This window comes from Microtus pennsylvanicus, chromosome 4, assembly GCF_037038515.1.
Source record: "Microtus pennsylvanicus isolate mMicPen1 chromosome 4, mMicPen1.hap1, whole genome shotgun sequence".
NCBI lineage: Eukaryota > Metazoa > Chordata > Mammalia > Rodentia > Cricetidae > Microtus > Microtus pennsylvanicus.
In genome coordinates, this window is record NC_134582.1 from 24,093,285 (window position 1) to 24,115,205 (window position 21,921).

Sequence of the window (21,921 nt, forward strand, 5' to 3'; positions counted from 1 at the left end):
ACCCTAGTGACTGAGTATTCAAATATGTGAGCCTATGGGGGCCATTCTTACTCAGACACTACACTCTGTAATACTAGTGCAGAGGAGGCAGAGACAAGAGCCTCCTGGAGATTTGCTGACCAGTCACAGAGAGAGCCAGCTCTAGGCAAGAAATCCTGTTTAGAAATATAGGCTAGATAGCCACTTATAAGCAGAGAAAACATTATCTGAATGAAAGCTTCATTTATGTATTCTGTTAATTATTTAAGTTGGTCCTAGAGAGGAATAAAAACCTTAATGGTGAAAACAGTACAACATAGAAATCATGATTTTTGCAGGTAAGTGGAACAAGAAAATATTGTATCAAGTGTAGTAACCCAGATGCAGAAAGACAAACGTCGTATTTCTCTCTTATTTGTGGTTCCTAGCTCCAAATCTCCAGGTGTGAGTATATAACCTGGAATAACCATGGAAACCAGGAAAGTAAAAAGAGACCGTGGTGGCAGGGGGTGATGGGACCTGGATTTGATGGCAGAGTCGGGGATGAGGCTAGGAAGGGGGAATGGTGAAAGGGGAGAATTTTACCTGAAGAGCGGGAAAGGGAGGCAATACAGAGGGAGAGGGGAGGGAGGAGGGATAAATAACACTAAAGATGTTTGAGAGACCCACAGGGAATCATACTGTTTTATATTTACCTAAAATTACATGTAAGTCTATGTGAATTTCATGTACGTGTACGCCCACACCCACTCCACAGTTTCAATCAAGGTATACCACATATGGCCACAACGCTCCCTTCAAGAGCCATGGACTGCCTAACAAAACACTGGGTACCAAGCACAAGAATCATCCCTTTGGGTTGTCGGTCAGCGCCCTCAGTTTCCTCCCAGAATTTGAAGGTAAAACCGACCCTATTGCTGAAAACATCATACACTTCGGACACAGGAATCAAACCAGGTATGACCCAGTAGCTACCTCCCTGGTACCAGAAAGTGCATCACAGGGAGGAAGCTAACCAGTGTGCTACCCAGTTGTGACATCTATGAGCTACAACAATGACCAGAATGCCAAAGTATCACCAAAGAAGCCATATATATCTTGGGGGTAGTCAGGAACTGTCTAACTGGACTCAAGACTCTGCAGCAGGAGGGAATCCATGCCTGGTGCCGTACACAGAGCCAGCTACTCCTGGCTGGTGAGGTCATGGCACCTAGAAGAAAGCCTGCCACTGCCACTTTGCAAAGCCGTTTAATTCCCAGCTGCATTCTAAATGCTTATCCTTACACCCACAGAGAAGCGTAGCTCGCACCCCTCATCAGAGAAGCTCCTTCTCCGTAGCAGACAGAGGCCATTACAGAAAACCACAACAGGTCAAAATACAGACAACCACTGACCACGGGGGTGCCCAGCCCCAACTCATACACTTACAACACAACCCCTACTCTTAGGGCTCTGGCAACATCTCCAAAGAAGAGGCAGAAAGACGGCCAGAGTCAGAGGACCGGAAAATCTCCTGGGAGACAGTGTCTTCTATATATGACAGGAGAACTGTGCCCATGACATCTCAACAATATGACTGTCTAAATAAGACCTGAAGAATGACAATACCGGTGACATGCCAGTGTGGATGAGGAAAGTCTCACAAAGCCCCACTCCTAGATGAAAAGCTACAGGTAACTAATGACTACTGGGGTAGAATTGGTCTTCCCCAGGGATGAGCCCCCTACTTGATTATCTGCTACAAAATAATCTGTCCTAAAAATATGTGTGTGTATATAATTATATATATGCAACACTAAGTGGGCTCAGCAGGTTGTATTTATATACTTATTAACATATATATATATATAAATAGTTAACTATAATAAATAAGTATAAATAAATAATTATTTTAAAAAGGCCATAAATTTAAGAGGAAACCCACAGGAAGGGGTAGAGTGAGGAGGGAAGAAGTGATATAAACATAGTACACATATATGAAATTTTAAAAATTAATTTAAAAATTTTAAAAAAGAAAATGAAAATATAGAAGGAGGAGGGTGACGGAGAAAGACTGTCGCTGGTGCTGCCCTCTGACTTCCGCGTGTATGCACAAGGTGAGCCCTCCCTCACGTGTGCGCACACACATGCATACACTACATATGTAAGAAGAAAGAAAAGCAAAAACGAGAGAGAAAAAAGGAGGGGGAAAAAAGGAGAGAAGCAAAGAAGAAGGAAAAAGAAAGCCAGCCTTTGAACTGCACCCCACACCCTCCACGGAAAGACGAAGGCCTTGCTGATGGCAGGCTGGGAGCTGTGAGGGTTTTTGATAGCACCAGGAAGGACTCTAGATCAGCAGAATAAATTCCCAACCGACACAACTCGACATGTCCTATGGAAAGATGCCCCAAGATACATGGTGGCATAACTCAGTGCCACAATTAATGAGACCCACAATAAAAACGCAATTGCTGCAGAGCGAACATGCACGCACTTACAAATGCAAAGATTCTCTACACACGTGAATGAAAACCACCAAGAATGGTTTTCCCAGGCTGGCAAGGCAGAGCTCAGCACGTAAAGGTGTTTGCCTCCAAGCCTGACAACTTAATCCCCAGAACCCACAAGACAGAAGGAAAGGGCCAACTACTGTAGGTTGCTTTCTAACCTCCGCAGATGTGCTGTGAACACACATACACACACACACACACACACACACACACACACACACACACACGCACAATGTGAAGAAGGAGAGAAAGAGGGGGAGGAGGAGGTGGAGGAGGAGGAAGAGGAGGAGTAGGAAGTAGTAGTAGTAGTTTTCCCAGGGTGTGATGGTGCTTCTCATTAATCCCAGCACTCAAAAGAGGCAGAATTTTGTGAGTTTGAGGCTAGCCTTATCTACAGGGTAGCCAAAGCTACACAGGGAGACTGTCTTTAAAAATTTTTTTTTTCTTCTAGTCTGGCAGCTGGGAACAGAGAGACAAGGCCAGCGTGGCGGCCCCATGGCCCTAACGGTGTCGGTGTGGTAGTGGATGTCTCTGCACACGACCTGCTAGGATGAACTCAGTCTTTTCAAACAGACTCATTCTTTGCCAGAGCACCTGCCTTATGTAATAAAACGAGTCTCTCACCCATAAGATCAAAGCTATTTAAGTAAAAAAAATGTTTTTCTTGTCGCTGCCCTATTTCGCATTTGCCAAATTTTTATAAGACATTATTTAACACATGGAAGCAAACAAACAAACTGTAGCACATGGAAACAACCAGGAATGTTTGCAGTAAAAACAGACCGCTCTGCCCAGCATCACATACAATATGCCAATTCAAATGTTCTTAACAGAGAATTAAAATATACATATAAAAGAAAAGAAAAAAATTAAGCTATTACGGAAAGCCCTCCCACCATGCCTTTCTACAGGGCTGTCTATTATTTTCCCTGGGAAAAGTCAGTACTTTTCAGACAGACTTGAATTCTGGACGGCTGGCGGGGCAATGCCAGGCTGACCTTGGCCCCTACCAGTCCCCTCTGGCCCCCATCTCTCCAGCCTCCTTGGCATAGGCTCTCCCCCACCCATTAACCTCCTGCAGCTTTGCAACCTCCCTGGCAGAGCCCTGGGGACCCCTGTGGAGTTGTTTGGGCCTCTGGACAGCTTCACAGTCTTCTTGGGGATACTCAGGCTGTTTCGAAGCTCTGTTTATCCAACAAACATCATGCTTGTGTTTTGATGTTGTATATAAATCAGAAAAATAATGGTTTGGAAACAAAAAAAACCCTTTTTTTAAAGGGTTGGCAGGTGACTCACTGGTGTGACTGCCATGAGATGTGCCTTTTAGACATGTCCCTGGAAACCCACCTTGAACTGTACTGTCACCTAGGGCCTGCGGTATGTGTCATGTCTCCTGGGATTACTTTCTGAACTTTCCCTCAGGTTGCTTTCTCTATTCTGTTGCTCCTTGCACATAGCAAGGGAGATACTGAGTGAGGTGGGAGTGGCCAGTCAAAGTTTTTTCAAGCGAGGAGTTGGTGGCCCACACCGTAATCTCAGCACTCCAGAGGCAGAGGCAGGAGGATCTCTGTGAGTTCAAGGCCAGTCTGGTCTACAGAGTGAGTTCCAGGATTGACCCCTAGGGTCCCACTATCTGAGAAACTTTTTTTTCTCTTTTTTTTGAAACAGAGTTTCTCTGTGTAACAGTCCTGGCTGTCCTGGAACTCACTCCGTAGACCAGGCTGGACTCAAACTCAAAGAGATCTGTCTAGTCTATCTCTACCTTCTGAGTACTGGTATTAAAGGTGTGCACCACCACTACCTGACTCTTTTTTTTTTAAATAAAGTCTTATGAGGCTGCCTAAGCCAGCCTCAATGATTCTCTTCCCCAGCCTCTGAACCCAGGAGTAGTTACGCCCAGCAATTTCTATCCATTGTTTTACAACAGGAGACAATGTTGCTCTAAGTCTGCTCTCTGCTGTGCTGTAGCTGTAAGATCTTGGGGGAATCTCTTTGGGCTGTTTTCTTATCTGCAAAATGGGGATAATAGCTGTGTCTACCCCCAAGACTCCGTGGGGAGCCAATGTGATAATGCAAGCAAACTGCTTTGCCAACAGTCTCGGGTCATAAATGTCAATATTTCTATATGCTGTGCTGAGTTCGCGTTGCAGGACGTGCAGATAACTCCACATCCCTATCCCTTGTCCACACTGAAGATTTACTCTTTACAAGAGGTTCCCAGGAACAGAACTGATGGATGCAAAGGGTCTGGATCATTTCCAAGTTCTAGCCAGGAGAGGCAGAATCCCGGCTTTCTGTGTCACTCTGTCCTCCGGGGTAGGACATTGAGTCTTGCTTTCTGCTCAGAACAAGGACTCTTAGCATCTTCTGGGGCCTCCTGGAATAACCCCAAGACGTCAGTTTCGCTCTGTAAATCTGGAACAAGGATCTTGCTCAAGGTGTGGCCAGGAGTGATCAATAGCTAATGGCTGGAGCTGACTTTTGTCCCCTTCATCATGAAAGACCTTTGAGTTGCTTGGCCACTTCTGAGATTCTGAGGAAAATGATAACATGAGGCCAAAGTTCATACCAGTTGGCCAGGCTCCCTCTCTCCAGGGCCTGTGAACTGCAGGGCGGGAGGGAGTGACCAGTCCCATGAGTGTAGAAACAGGTTCACTGGAATTGGGGTCACTAGGGAAGAAGCCATTTCCCCACTGGCCTTTCCATGCACCCACCGCAGAAATGCCCCGTGAATTGTCTGTCTACTATTTGCTTGTCTGCTAATTGTTTATCTGCTGACATGGGTGAGATTTGGCACCCAGTGAACAGAAGACCCAGGGGTACAGTGAGGGAGGGGATCTTCGGCCAGCCATGACAGGAAAGACGGAGACGAAAAACAGGAGTCAGCCGCTGGGGTCACTCTCCAGCCTCCCACAAGCACTTTCCCAGATGGCTGACTGGAAGCTCTCTGTCCCTGAGCCTGGACGTCTGCATTGTGTCCTCAGAAGATTGTATCATGTAGCAAATCAGCTGAAGGAACACAGGGATCTACACGCCAAGTCTTATCTGCTCAGCCTTCTTCTGGGTTCAAGCACAGCCCCCCACAGCTCCGTCCTGCGGAGGAGGGGAAGCCTGAGCTCCTAGTGTGGTGTTCAGGCCTCAGTTTACCTTTGCAGACATCCCTTCCCCAGTTTTCCCCTACTTACAGTCCATAGCAGGCTTCGGGTACCTGAATAGGCTAGAGGCCTTGCTTTGCTACTCTGGTAACTTTGTGAAAATTCCTCCTACCCTTTAAGGTCCAGCTTGAAGGCTCCAACTCTAGGAGTGTATTGTTTCATTTCTGCAGGTTTGTGAATTCCCCAAGTGTCTCTCCATCATTCATTTCTGGTTCCACGCCATACTTATCAGAGACTATACGTTGCATACTTTGAACCCTTTCAGTTTATCGAGATTTCTTTTATGGCCGAGCACTCCGTGTATACTGCAAAACCTTTCTTGGGCTCCAGACCAGAATGTGTGTTCTGCTGGGTGTGGTGGCCCACATCTCTAATCCAATTCCACTACTTGGGAGGCAGAGACAGGCAGATCTCTGAGTTCGAGGCCAGCCTGGCCTACTGACTGAGTTCCACGACAGGACAGGCTTACGCAGAGAAGTCCTGTCGCAAAGCAAAAATGAAAATAAAAACTAAAGTTGTATGAGAAGCAGAAAAACAACTTCAGTCCTTCCATGGAGCAGCAAGCAAACGCCTCCTTTGGAAGCTGATGGTGCTACCATTTAGAGGTTAGCTTTGGAGGTCTAGCTACTCCAATTGACCCAGTCCCCAGTTTAATCCCTGCGTCTCTGCGTGTATTCCTATGCGCAGGGCCTATGAGCACTTGTACATGCACGCCTGTGCACGTATATGTAGGGTCCAGGGGTCACCCTCAGATGTTCTCAAGCAATGTCCACTCTCTTACACTTTTAGGGGCCAGGGCCCCTCAAGGGCCTGGAACTTCAGCTGACCAGGCAGCACCAATGATCCACGCGTCTCTGCCTCCACAGCACGGGAATGGCAAGTGGGCACCATGACACCCAGCTTTTTAGTTTCCTCTTTTTAAATTCAGGTCTGGAGATTGAACTCGGGTCCTTGCGCTTAAAGAGCAAGCGCTATACCAACTGCGCTGGTTCATTTTGTCACCTTGACACCAACCAGGAGGAACTTCAGGTAAAGAATCGACTCCATTGGACTGACCTGTGGGCAGGCCTATGGGCATTTTCTTGATTACTGACTCACATGGGAGGGCCTGGCCCACTGGGGGCAGTGTCCTCTCTGGGAAAGTAGCCATGGGATACAGAAGAACTCAAACTGAACAAAGTTTGAGGGCAAGCCAGTAAGCAGCATTCCTTCATGGTCTCTGCTTCAGTTCCTGACTCTAGGTTCCTGCCCTGACTTCCTTCCATGATGAAATAAAATCTGTAAACTGACATAAACCCTTCCCTACCGGAGATGCTTTTGGTCCATGGTGTTGTAGTCATAGCAACAGAAGCCAGACTAGGACTTCAAGGGAGCGATCTCCCCAATCTCCCCAGCCTTCCAAAGTCATTCCTTTTCAGATCAGCAGGCACCTCCTGCTTCTGACAGCTCCACGCCTAAACCACCCCGGGCACATGACTCTTTTGAGGGGTTCTGGATGAGTCAGTCTGACTCTATTCAACCAAGCAGTGGTTCCCCTCGCCCCATTTTTGACAGAGCTGCTGTTCTGTGTAGCCCAGGTTAGCCTTGAATCTCTCTGCTTCAGCCTCTGTAGTACTGGGATTCCGGGGGGGGGAGGCGTCACACTTAGCCCTTTCTTCCCTCTTTGTTTCCTGCTTTCTCTTGCTGCCTTTTTTTCTTTCCCACATATCACTATCCTTCCATTCAGCCATGCTGTTCTTCCTTCTTTCATCTCGTCCATTCATTTTTTCCCTTCTGACTTTTCTTCTTTCTACTCAACCATTCCTTTGTCTTTCCCCCACCCCTTCTTCCTTACTTCCATCTATCCATTTACCTCCTTTACTGCTTCCTCCTCTTCCTGCCACTCCCTTTCCTGTCTCCCCTTTATCTACCCATACCCACCAACCAGGCTCAAACAACCTAAAAGACTGGAGCTCAAAGCAAACATGTTGAGAAAAGGTCTTGTGGTGAGCTGGAGCAAAGGACCCTGGTTTCCCGGCCCCACTTTTCCCACCCAGGACTCTCCAGGGTGGCTAAAGATGTTTGTTTACTTAAATATTTTCATGAAATACCTGGTGTGTTCTATACACAGTGCTAGGTACCTTAGGGGTTAGGGTGGGGGAAACCTGTTCTTCACAGGCCTGGAGACTGACCAGGAGCCTAAGGGGACCACAGTACAGCAGCCTGCGGTTTTGAGAGCAAGGGTTCCAGGAGACACTTAAAATGGCTTCATGGAAAAGTCAATGCTTGGGTGAGTTTTAAAAGACAAGTATTTGGGAAGGGGAGGATTTCAGAATCAAATGTGAACCTGTCCCAGAGATGGGCAGAAGTTTATTGTTAAGATAGCCTGGTGAAAATGTTTTAGACTAATCACAATGATTTCAAAATGATTTAGACTAATTACTGTTTGTCCAAAGCAGTGGCAAATGTCCCTGCAGGCTTTGAGACTGCAAGCCGGTCTTCTATAGCTGGAATCCCGCACTCAGGGCAACCTGCAGAGTGAGGGCTTTGATGGGAGACCAACTTCGCCCAAGCCTTGCTGCCGCTTTGCTATCTGCATGCTCCTCTGTGGAAGAAGGGTGCAGCCAGAGAGGGTTATGTCAAGTGACATGCCAAGAGGAGGATAGCACGCGGCACGTGCGGCTCCAGCTGCGCAGGGAGAGGCAACGGGTGGGGGTGGCACGAAGACACATTTTCCTCTGGGAAAGATGCTTCTGTCCACTGTGAAATAGCCAAATGTGTAACCGTAAAAAAACGACTTGGTCTTTCTTAGCCTTTCGTTTTTAGAAGAGATCTCTCAATATTACAAAGAGAAAGTCAAAATCTGTCAAGAGAAAGGGTCTGAAATGTATGAAATGCAAGTAGAAGCCACAAAGATGGGCACCTTGAATGTTGCTTATCATGGAGATGTGGGAGGCCGGAAACAATACCAATGCAAAAACTAAAACTAAACAAACAAAAGAAGGTAGACTACAGGGCCAGAGGAAGTAGCGCAGTTGATACGGTGGTTGCCCAGCGCGCAAAAGCCTGTGTCTGAGTTCCAGTACCATATAAAGACAGGTATGGTCTTAACATGCCTGCAATCCCAGAACTCAGGAGTAGAGAAAGGAAGATCAGGAGTTCAAGGCTGGCTGTCGCCTATTCCCTTCGCTTGCCCTCTTCTTTGCTTTTGCTGTCTTGCCTGCTAAAAATTAATCTCAACTACTTTCCCACTCTAGAGAATAAACTTAAGGTAATTCTCAATTGTATATTAAATCTGAGGCCAGCCTGGTCTATACATACAGTGTTAGTCCAGCGGGCATACCTTAGTGAGACTCTGTCTCAAAAATACAAAACAAAAACGAACAATGACAAAAATAATTTTAAAATAGAATGCTTAGGATACTTGTTGGATGGTGACCAACAAAGTCTTCAGGGAAATGTCTGGTGTCTGCCAGCATGTGGGACTGCTATATGCTTTTGGAGGGTGAGTTGAAGCCTGGAGACTGGCCCCAGCTAGCGAGAATCGATGGGCATCCAATCTCATCGAAGTACCAGAGTGTAGACGGGAATGTAATGACCCGAAAAGAAGGCCACAATATATTGTGAAATAAAATAATTGGAAGAGGCAGTCAGTGCAATGTCAACCACGTGCTAGCTGAAACAGAAGGAGTGCTTGCTTATTGTCTCCGGGTGGTGAAGGGTGGCGAATCAAGGGAGTTCCCCCTTTGCTTATTTGTGCTTCCCTTTCATCCGCCTCTATGGCTTGTACCATTAAAAAGGAGGCGAGATGTTGGATGTGCTTGAACTGAATTTAACTGGATCTGACCAGTTGCTAAAGGAACTGAGTTAGAGGTCAAGCAGCGTTGTCAAGGTCTAGCCGAGCCCGAGCAGCATTGGAGCATTGATTTATGGCCAGTTCCGTGACTTTTCCACTTGACCAGAGGAGAGCCTCTCCCTGGCAGTGTGTTGAGTGCCTCTGATAGAGCGGCAGAGCCTCGAAAGGCTGGGCCTTGCTGTCAACCCCCTGCCTTCTCTCTCACTCCTTTTTGCTGTTTACAGAAGACAGGCCCTGGCTAGAGAAGAGTTCTGTCTCTCTTCTCCCATTTCAAAGGACACTCACTCACCAGGATTCTTTTGCGCATGAGGTCGGGACCAAGACCATGGGGTTGCTCTAGGCAGAGAATCTTCTCGACAGAATGGGCAGCGAAGCCTCCTGCATGTTGAGCCAGTATAATCTGTGACTCACACGTGCAGATAACAATTTTGTGTAAAGGTGTCTGTTGTGTGATAAGGGCACATAGAGGAAGAAACAGCTGCAGCAAGCGGTGTCAAATAACACCCGAGGAACTGAGAGGGCACTTAGAGATCACCTGATTGGTGCCAGGTGACCTGGGAAACTGAGGCATGTGTTAGCCAGACAGGACCAGAAATCAGGGGTCTTTCTTTTCTTAAGAATTTCTTCTGAGTTCCTGTGAGTTTCTTCCTGCTGTGTGCATCTTGTCTCTGGCCTTTGGCTTCTAGCCACTTCCCTTGTGCCATGGCCCTGAAATGGTAATCTGTGTTCCTGCCTCAGTCCAAGAAACCAAAATCAGCTTCTGCCTGGAAACTGGAGGACAAGTTAGCCTCTCCCGGCCTGCCGAAGGGAGAAAAAGAACAGCAAGAAGCAATTGAACACATTTGACGAAGTACAAAATGAAACAAGCCAGTGAGGAAATTTTGAAAGCAGAACAAAAATATAATAAACTCCACCAACCATTTTTTTCAGACGCAGTCAGAATTGATTGCCAAAATCCCAAAATTTTGGGTAACCACATTGGTCAACCATCCACAAGTGTCTGCACGGCTTGGAAAGGAAGACGAAGTGCTCAGCATTACTTGCCCAGAGTGAGAGAATTTGAAGACATTAAATCAGGTTACAGAATAGATTTTTATTTTGATGAAAATCCTTACTTGGAAAATAAAGTTCTCTCCAAAGAATTTCATCTGAATGAGAGTGGTGACCCGTCCTCAAAGTCCACTGAAATCAAATGGAAATCTGGAAAGGATTTTGACAAAACGCTCGCGTCAAGCACAGAATAAGGCCAGCAGGAAGAGCCAGAGAGCTGCTTTACCTGGTTTACTGACCACTCTGATGCAGGTGCGGATGAGTTAGGAGAGGTCATCAAAGGCGACATTTGGCCAGACCCCTTGCAGTACTATTTGGTTCCTGATAAGGATGATGAAGAAGGAGAGGCAGAAGATGATGACGACGATGATGATGATGAAGGCTTGTAAGGCATTGATGAAGAAGGGGATGGAGATGAAGGTGAAGAACATGAAGATGATGATGAAGGGGAAGATGAAGATGATGAAGGGGAAGAAGGAGAGGCAGAAGATGATGATGATGATGATGAAGAAGAAGGCTTGTAAGGTATTGATGAAGAAGGGGATGGAGATGAAGGTGAAGAAGATGAAGATGATGATGAAGGGGAAGGAGAGGAGGATGAAGGCAAGGATGACTAGCACAGAAAACTGATGGATTCGATGCTCTTTTTTACTTTTTAAATTTCTCCAGTGCCTGGGATCAAGTTACAGTCATTTCCCCCCTTCCCCAATCCCTCTTGTGCTCAGTCACCCTGTTTTTGAGGTCTCCTCAACACTATGGTTCTCAACTTATTTTTTTGAGAAGTATCTTGAGCAAAATACAATGGGAAAAGAATCTCTACTATTCTGTTCTAAATTCATATTTATCCTTTTTTGTCTCAAACAGTGGATTCACCACCACCAGCAGCATGCTATGTGGGAAAAAAAGAAAAGCCCTCCAACTCCTTTGGCTCTGCTGGAGGCTGGGGGGTGCTAGGCCCCTGTGTAGTAGTGCATAGAATTCTAGCTTTTTCCCTTCTCTGGATATTGGGCTCAGAGATTACGCTGTGTCTACGTGAATACAGACAGTTAGCATTTACCAACACGTATCTGTCTACTTTCTCTTGTTTAATAAAAAGAAAAAAAGGGGGTATATAAGTTCAGCAAGGGTGGGTTTGAGGTGTCTGGGGGGGTAAGTGGGCATCGTGATAACATGGCTTCCCTTATGGCATGTGTAATTGTCATATTTAATGGACATTCTTGCAGTTTAAGATGACACTTTTAAAATAAAATCTCTCCTAACGATGACCTGAGTCCTGCTACTCAATGGCAGAATCAGCAGAACCTGTAGGGTTTTATTTGGAGTTGACATTCTCTGTTGTAACTTTATTCTTAATTTTCTTTTTCTTTTTTTTCTTCTTTTTTTTTGGTTTTTACTGGAAGGAAAAGATGCCCATTTTAAATGTTGACATGTACAAGTTGCTTTCTTACAATAAAACCAATGTGTGCACAAAGGAAAAAAAAGAATTTCTTCCTTTTATTCTTTTCTGCTCCTCCTTCCTGTTCACGCCTATGGGATACCACACATCCCTAGCTGATCTTCCAGTATATGTTACATAAGGCCAGCCCCTTGAGCCATCCTGAGGACTCCGGAATTTAACATGAGCCCTCGAGGCACCATGGAAGAATGATGAAGTAGGAGCACACAGCAAGGGATCTGGATCTCAGATGCCAACAACAACCCTCTGACTGCTGCAGGTAGAGGGAACCAGAGACAGTTAGTGCATCCCCAAGGAGACCACGGAGGAGGCTGCTGTGGCTGTTCGAGCAAGAGGAGGCAGTGGGCCTGGACTGCGGCAGCAGCAGCAGACACGGAGGTCACCAGGGCTAGTCCCTATGACTTCCTTGAGTCACATCCATCTCCTCCTTTGCCACCAAGTCAGGAGCCACCTATATAAGATAAGGCCTAGCTTGGGCTTGTGTCTGGTAGGACTCTTTTAGGTGTGGCTGTGTGGGGACCCAACTCAAACCAGCTCATGCGTAATTCTCTTGTGTAGTAGCAGGTGTTTGGGGGATGAATGAATGAACGTCTGAGTGAACGGCTCTTGACTTCTGGACCACTGCTCTTTCTGCAGCACATAATACTGGCTTTGTGCCTAAGTTCCATAATCTTGAATGTTTTTAGAGGCCATCTATTTACATTTGTGCCCAATTCAGGAATATCCTATATGATATACTTGGCAAATACCCATTCAGACTCTCTTTGGAATTCCCCAGAGACAGGAGAATTGCCTCAAAGAGGAATTCAGGGCTGGTGCTGGTGAAATGCTTCCTCAGGTGAAGGTACTTGCTACCAGCACTGCACCTGAGTTCCATCCCAGAGACCCACATATAGAAGAAGAGAACCAACTCCTGAAAGTTGTCTGTTGACCTCCACGAGTGTACCCGGCCCACACATATCTGCAAAATAAATAAATGTGTTAAAAAATTAAAAAGCCATTAATCTATAGAAGCAAAACAGCAAACAGGTACTATCTGTATTTTAAACATTAGTTTCACTGAGGTTCAATTTGCATCCAATAAGATGAGTCTGTTTTATTGCATTGGCGTTTGACAAGACTGGACAGTCCTACCACTCACACAATGCAGCTTTAGAAGATTGCCATCATATGAGAGATTCCCTGGGCTACTTTGTGGCCAATCTGCTCCTTATTTTTCTTTACCATAATACTGCTTTTCCTAAAATTTTGTTGAAATAGAATTATGCTCTATATAGTCCTCTGAGTCTGGCATGTAGCACTTAGTGTCATATATTTGAAATTTGTCTGTGCTGTTGCATGTGAGTTGATAGCGTGTTCTTCTATTATTGCAGGGTAGTATTTAATTGAATGGACATGCCACTGTTTGTCTACTCATTCACCAGCTGAAGGACTAGCTTCCAGTTTTTGATTATTATTAATTGGGCCGCGATGAAGATTCTTGCACACATTTTTTTATGCAGACATTGTTTTAGTCTGCTTCCATAAATACCTAGCATGGGATTTCTGTGTCATATAGAAGATAGATATTTAATTTTATTAGAAACTGCCAAACTATTTTCCAAAATGTTTATAGCATATTTCATTCCTACAAATGTTGCACGAGAGTTTAAGTTGCTGCACAAACAATTGGTATTGCTGGTTTGTGATTGAATTCACTGCGGGATATGTATGCAGTGTCGTGCTGTGCTTTTGCAAGTGTACTAACAATTTTTCCATGTACTTACCCGCCATTCATAGGCTACATGCTGTAGTTATGTATACAGCTGTGCATGCGTGTTTGGAGACCTGAGAGTGGAAAACAGGGCCTCATTCATGCATGGCAGGCAAGTGTTCTGCCACTGAACTGTACTCCCAACCCTAAGTATAGTTATAAAGTAGTGACTGCCCTTTCCTGTGAGTCACACTGTAAGCCCAGCACTTGGGAGGTGGACAGAGGGTCAACCATGGCTTCAAATTTAGGAAGCCAACCTAGGCTACATGAGACATTGCCTCAAAGGGAGGAAGGGGGGGAGGGGGGAGGGAAGGAAGGGGGAGGGAGGGGGGAGGGAAGGAGGGGGGAGGGAGGGAGAGAGGGAGGAAAGGAGGGAAGAGGAAAAGAGGAAGGGAGAGAAGGAAGAAGGAAGGGAGGAAGGAAAGAAGGAAGGGGGTGAGGGAGGAAATTTTCAAACTTTATCTGGGCACACAGGTACACTTACCTATAATCCTCCAACACTTAGAGGCCAGTCTGAGCTGCAGGAGACACTATCTGAAAAATAAACAAACAGGCGGATGAGAAGGTTGGCTCAGTAAGTAAAGATTTCGCTGCTCAAGCCTTAGGACCTGAGTTCAATTGCTAGGGAAAAAATGCAAGGGGAGATCTAGTTTCACACATGTGAGTATGGCAACACTCCCCCATCTACTTATATGCTTCACTACTTAGTAATAAGAAATAAAGTTTAAAAATAAGTAAATAAACAAACAAGAAGAAATCTCCCTTTCAGTCGCGGTGTGTTTACAGACAACTTTCCCTATCCTGCATCCGATACTAGCTGAGAAGCCTGGATGCTAGCAGTGCTACAGTCGCTTTGTGTTTACAGACAATTTTCCCTATCCTGCATCCGATACTAGCTGAGAAGCCTGGATGCTAGCTGTTTTCACTTCCTGGCGGGGAATGGATACTTTAAAAGGTTTCTCTTGGTGTGCCTGGACATAGGAGGTAAGCCTAGACCAAGGGGAAAATGAGCAAAAGCATCTACCCAGCCAGGGGTGATGGTAGGTATTGGAGGTTGGGGTGTGACTCAGTCATGCTGGGATTTGTTTGTTGAATGCTCACTCAGTACCCTCTATGAACCAGGAAGTGCTTCACGGTGGGCCTCCATGACCTATGCAAATATCACCATTTGCTTCCTTTCCTTGGGGTAACTTGTGGTTTTCATTTTATTTTTTTTTTAATTTTTTTCTACTTATTGAATCTCCACGATTAAAAAACACCTAGATAGGTTTATGTTGCTTGTCCATGTTACCTAACTTTACATGGACGCTTCACTGTGATTTTTAAATCAAATATGCATTTATCCAGTTCTTTCAGGGGTTACCTGATTGATTGATGACAGAGGTCAGGATCACTGTCTTCGACTCTGAGAGCCAGGGAGCTAAGATCTGGCCCAAAGGCACTGAAAGTAGATGTCTGGATCTAAATCCACGGCATTGTCTAAGTACCACTGGTATATTTTTAGCACAATTTTAGGATTAAAGTACTAACCCTAGTCAGTTAAAATTAAGGTCCAAGGGATTGTGGTTTGGATTATTACCCAGGCTTTTCTAGAAACCTACGGGATCCTGCTTTGGTCTGGAGTGCCCAGGGCTCAGTGGGAAAGTCTCAGCATGAGTCAGAGCCTAGGCTGAGGTTTCCCAGACTGAGGCCATGAGAGCAATGTCTCTGGGCGCATTTCAATTATTTGATCAATCCCTGTTTATTTATTGAGTTCTCAAGCTTCAGGAGCAGTATGTACTGCTCCAGGCCAGTGTGTCAAGGGTACAAATCTCAGCTCTGTCACTAACAATCTTCCAGGTCTCAGTTTCCCCGTCTGTGAAGTGAGGAATAACACCGGCACCAAAATGTAATAGAAGCACCACAAGCAGCAGCGGATGTCTAGGAAGGCGGCCCCTTGAACTCTGCACTTTACTATTTATGAGATTACAAGGAAACACAAGCACTTCATTCCCTGGTGATGCTATAGTGTCCGTGGGCAAATTACAAGAGGGCTGGTGTTTCTTTTTTTCTTTTTAGATTTATTTATTTATTATGTATACAACATTCTGCCTCCGTGTATGCCCACACGCCGGAAGAGGGTGCCAGATCTCATTACAGATGGTTGTGAGTCACCATATGGTTGCTGGGAATTGAACTCAGGACCTCTGGAAGAGCAGCCAGTGCTCTTAACCACTGAGCCATCTCTCCAGCCCCAGGGCTGGTGTTTCTACTTAGTAATTTCAATAAATAGATAATTTTTTTTATCATGAAGATCAAATTAAAGGAAATTTTTAGCAGAGAACATTATCTCTAAAATCTAACCCCAAATATATTGTTTCTATTTCTTCATCTTTGTTTTTAATTCGAAAGTTCACCCTCATTTGGGAATTTCATTAAAATCATTTATTATTAAGAAGTTGACAACATTACAAGTACATTGAGTTGGGGATTTTTTTTTTTAAGAAGCTCTCACTCTGTAGCTCTGGTTGTCCTGGAAATAGATAGGTGACCTGGCTGGCCTTGAACTCACAGAGATCAGCTTACCTCAGCTTCCAGAATGCTGAGACTAGAGGCGTATGCCGCCAAGCCCGAGAGACTACATTTTATACAATCCACAATATCACTGAAGGTTTGCTGCGTAAACTGATCATCACCACAATGAAGTACTACAGTTACCTCGTTTTACAGATGAGGCCCCGAGGCGCAGCTTATACCAACACCTCGCCAACATCTATACAGCCGGCACTTCTGTTATCTGTCGCTTTATTTAAAATATTGCCCCCAGTAAAGCTGTTACCATGAACACACAGGAACTTGAGTTTGAATCCCCGGAACCCATGTAAACCTGGACATGGTAATCCCAGGGCTCCTGCAGGTGGGAGATGAGACAGAACTTCTAAAAGCTTGTAGTCCAGCTGGTTTGGGGGACCCTGTCTCAAATAAGGCGGGCATGCAAGGTTGTCTTCTGAGCTACACTTGTATACCTTGGTACATGTGTCCGCATTCACAACACACACACACCACACATACGTGTGCATGCATATGTACAACTTGCTCCCAAATTAAGTGGCTTAAAAGCCATAGGGCTGGAGGTATATAGTTCAGAGGTAAAGCGCTTGTTTAGCATGTATGAGAGCCCACATTTGATGCCCAGCACTACTAAATAAACAAATATAATTATTTTTAAGAACCATGATAACCACTTACTAGCTCACGCTGTGGTTTGAGCAGAACTCTGTGGAGTTGGTCTCTATGGTATGGTTGGGCTCTGATAGGGTAGCAGGCCCGGGATTGGAGAACCCAGAATGGGCTCAACCAGATGCCTGCGCCTCAGCAGAAGAAGCTGATATGCCTCAAGGTGCCTGATGAGATGCACCTTTTTCATCTTCCCGTGGTGGCTGACTTCCCAGAGAGCAAAATCACACGTAGCCCAAAAATGAGCAGAGTACATCTTCTGTTGCAGTCTTTGGATCAAAACAAGTCATAAGGCCTGCTTGGAATTATAGAGGCAAGGTGCAGACCCTACTTTTGATGTCTAGAGGAACAGCACACCCTTGACTGGGGACAATGGTGCTGTGTCTTTACACCTGGAAAGCCTTTTCTCTCACACACACTTTTAGGGGAGACTCCTAAGAGCAGGAAGAGGGCCTCACAGGGCAGCAGCCTGTTGTGTGCTAAGAGACATTGCTTCTGCAATGGCAATACTCTAAACACCTTGCGTATTTAAGTCTCTTTCCCTTTTTCCTTTTCCTTTCTCTTTGCAAAGGAGGCCCAGTTTTAACTTTGTTCACTTTGCTGTTGTTACCTCAGATGGTTTAGTGGAAGAGATCTCAGCTGGGGAGGGGGGGAGGAGCACATGCTCAGGACTTCTGGGTAAATAATAAAGTCAGCAGAGTCACGCTGGTCAGCAGTCTCAGGAACACGTGGAGGAAGCGATTTGCTACACCCGACTTCTCACAGGACTTGAGAAAAGATGGCCGTGTTTAGTGCTCTCTCTGACATGCTACCTGCCTTTCCTTGCTGTGCCTGCTTCTGCCTACTGTCCCATGTCCGGTTCAGTTTAGTATTGTCCAGAGCACAGATCCAAATTTATGGTCACCCTTCCTGACACTTGGGCATTGGTTTTTCTTTGCGGAGCCTCAGCTTCCTCATCAGGACCCAGAACTTTCTGCTTCTGTTACAGACACAGAGTTCTCTATTCATTCAGCATCTTCTTCCCCATTGTGCAGGCCCTGGGCTGTGCCCCCAGAGCGACTGCGGGTGGCACAGAAAGTGGCTCCTGGTACTCCCACGTTGCTTGTCACATGAATAAACCATCAAGGTCTTTTCAAAGATTTAGTTTACGTCAGCCGGTCAGGGCAGATACCTGAGGAGATGCGCTGTGAGCCAAGGATGAAGGATACGAACAGGCTATGAGGGGTTGGTGAGGGAGAACATTCCAGGTCAAGGGAACACGGAGCACAAAGGCTACAAGACAGGGACAGTTTAACACTGGGAACCGAATGGTGCCCATGGGTGAGGCTATGTTCTACCCTGGAGAATCTACAGACAGAGGAGTCTTTAGAATAAGCCCCCTCCAAGCGGTTGTGAAAATAGTCTCATATTCTTTTTTTTTTTTTTTTTTTTTTTTTGGTTTTTTCGAGACAGGGTTTCTCTGTGGCTTTGGAGCCTGTCCTGGAACTAGCTCTGTAGACCAGGCTGGTCTCGAACTCACAGAGATCCGCCTGCCTCTGCCTCCCGAGTGCTGGGATTAAAGGCGTGCGCCACCATCGCCCGGCCTGTCTCATATTCTTTATCACAAATGAGCCTCAAAATAGCTGCAGAAAGGTTGGGGACATAATGCAGGTATCCTATTAATCTTGCTTTATGAGCCAAAACTCCTTATGAACTCTCTTTGCAGACTTTCCCAAAATGGTCCTACTCTCCTCCCGTGCTTAAATTTAGTTGGACGTCTCCATTCTTCTTTATTGCTTTTGATGATGGAATCTTTTGGGAATCAATGGCACCTTTACACATACATATCTTTCTATAACGATATTTAGCTCCTGTTAATTTTTCAGGTGTATTAATTTTCATCTGTCCTTATAAGAGACATTGGTTTAGACTTACCTTGTTATGTCTTTGTCTTGTCTTGGTATCCAGATAAGGCAGCCTGAGAATGAGGTAGCAAGTGTCCCCTCCTCTTGGCTCTCTCGAGGAAGTCATTGAGAGTGGCTCTTAATACTCTACATGTTCGGAAGCATTATAGTGAAGCTATGTGGATCTGAACTTTTGTCATTGGATAGATTTTATTTTTAAAGTGGGGATCAGAAGGCTGCGTGCATGCTGCAAGTGTTGTATGATAAGCTGCACCCCAGTCCTTGTGTTTTAGGTGTGGGGGAGTTGTGTAGGTCAGACTGGCCCTGAATCTGTGCCCCCACCCCTTGTCTCTTCCTCCTGAGAAGTAGGATTACAAGGGTGTCCCACCATGCCCAGCACCGTGCCCAGCACTTCATGGGCAGCCTTTTTGTTACCAGTTGAAGCTCTTGTTTCAGGTCTATGAAGGGTTCCATTTCTTCTCGAGTCAGTTTCAGTGGGTTTTGCTTTAGTAGGGATTTGTCTGTTTTATTTGTTTCTAATTGCTACAATCTTCTTAATCAGAGTTAAATTGGTAGTTATGTCCCCTGTCGCATTTCTTACTTATAATGAGTCTCTTTGTTTTTCTTGATCAGTCTAAAGCAGTGCTTTTCAACCTGTGGATTGTAATCCCTTTGAGGATCACATATCAGACATTTGTATTACAATGCATACAGTAGCAAAATTATAGTTACTAAGTAGCAAAGAAATAATTTTCTGTTGGGAGGGATCGCCACAACATGAGGAACTCTATTAAAGGGTCACAGCATTAAGAAGGTTGAGAACCACTGATCTAAAGTTTTGTTAATTTTGTTGGTTCTTTCAGAGCATCAATTATTAATTTTGGTGACCTTTTTCTATTCTCATTTTAACCAATGTCTCCTCAATTTTAAGTTACTACTACCCTTCTCTGTTTTAATTTGTGCTTCTTTTATCCTTAAGATAGCTAGCTCATCAACTGGAACATTATTTCTTTTTTCTGTTTTTTTTTTTTTTTTTTTTTGAGACAGTTTCTCTGTAGCTTTGGTGTCTGTCCTGGAACTAGCTCTTGTAGACCAGGCTCGCCTCGAACTCACAGAGATCCACCTGCCTCTGCCTCCTGAGTACTGGAATTAAAGTTGTGCACCATCATTGCCCAGACTGACAATTCTTATAAAGTGGTCTAAGACTCTGGGCATGATTTGAGCATATATGAGACCTTAAAGCCAGCCTCCACGGTGGCACACTTCCTCCAACAAGGCCATATCTACTCCAACAAAGCCACACCTCCTAATAGTGCCACTCCCTTTGGAGGCCTTTTTTTTTTTTTTTCAAACCACCACATAGTCTTTGTTCACAAACCCTGGTTTGAGTAATTTGTATAAACCCTCTGAACTCCCGGGTTTAGAATGCATGCAACTTAATTCTGGCCAATCAGAGCAGGGATTGGCTAAACAATGAGCTTTTGCACCAGGCTAACACAATTAGCAAACTCAGCCCAGAGTGGGAGGACAGCCCAGAGTGGGGGGACAACCCAGAGGGTTCCTTTGTTACGCTGCTAAGAGAACTGGACCTGGACCTGGGACAAAACACCTGGACATCCACAGTGGCGAGCGCATTGGAGCACAGCTGGGGAGCAAGCATCCACTCTTCCTGACTGTTCTCCCTTGGGTATGCTTGTTGTGTGTAGGGTTTCCTGCTCACTGCAATGGAAGAAGCTATAGCTAGTATTGTCCCACCAAATGTAGCACACCACAGAGTAGACTGTTTACAACAGGATGATGAATAAACTTCAAATAATGCATCATGGTTACCGTTTACTAGACTCTTCTACGCAGATCTGGCTTGACTGTGTATTAGAACACCGAGGCTCAGTATCAGCGTCTCACAGGCCTTTGAAGGTTTAACAAGTAAAGGACCTTGTCCGTTCCCACTATTTTCTTAATCAAGTTTACATATTTAGTGATATGTCTGGGACTAAAATGTCGTCTAGAGAAAATAAATCTGGTATCACAAGGGATCCATGGTTACAAAGCAAGCTGATGACACATTTACATGGGGCAGTGAGTGTCACAGCGCTTGTGTGTAGGTCACAGGAACACTTGCGGGAGTGAGTTCTCTCTTTCCACCACGTGGGTCCTAGGGATTGGGGTAATTTAAAATAGTTTACAATTTAAAAGTGAAGCAATGAGATGAACATGGATGCTCCCTTTCCACTTGTCCACCCGCCCCAATTGGCTGTGGGATCTGAGGGATTCTGGAGGAATCCAGAGAGGTCAGTATCCACAATACTGCTGCACTGAGGACCCACCATGCTCTGCTCCTCATGATGGCTGTCATGCCTGGAGGCCCTGCTCTCCCTCTGGATCCTGTAATCCTCTTGGCTGCTCCAGAGCGGAGGAGATTCCTTTTCATATAAAACACTCCTGGGGTGGCCTACTGACCTGAATTCTCCTTTCAGCATCCTGACTCCAGCTGCCTTCGCTGCCAAACTATACACGGCCCAGATGACTTCTCCCACGAGCAGGAGTTAGAACAACCGGGGCCGAGGCCCTGGAGAAAATGCCTGAGGCTGGTCCAGCTCAAGACCATCACTGTGCAGAGTGAGAGTTGAGGCTCCATAGAGAAAAGAATTTTGTCTTAAGCGGTCCTCAGCCCTTCCAGCTTCCAGGGAAGAAACAGTTATTTCTCCTGACTTGTCTGCCGACTCCTCACCCCTGCACTCCGTGGAACCCAGAATCTTGGAACTACCTGACAGCGAAAGCTGAAAGTGGCCGCTATTTATGGTCCTATAGCATGGTGCCGGGCACCCAGAAGGATATACAAAGTAAGGTCTCCTACAGGAGCATTGTTAATTACTTAGAGCAATAAGTATTGAGTTCAAAGTCTTCTCTAGTGTGAACTTGATCCACACAAAACTCTAGGACAAGTCAGAGACATAGAATAATCTTCAAGAAGTGATTTCCCCAAGACCCCAAAGCCAGAAACTGACAGAGCACTCAGTTATCCTTTTTGTCTAATACATATATATATGTATACACACACACACACATATATATATATATACACATATCAAACTGAATGTAAAC

At 45.4% G+C, this 21,921-nt stretch overlaps 1 pseudogene; it reads left to right on the forward strand.

Moving 5' to 3' along the window:
• Nucleotides 1-304: 304 nt before the first annotated feature.
• LOC142847520 (protein SET-like) lies at nucleotides 305-11,125 on the forward strand (annotated as a pseudogene).
• Nucleotides 11,126-21,921: the final 10,796 nt, after the last annotated feature.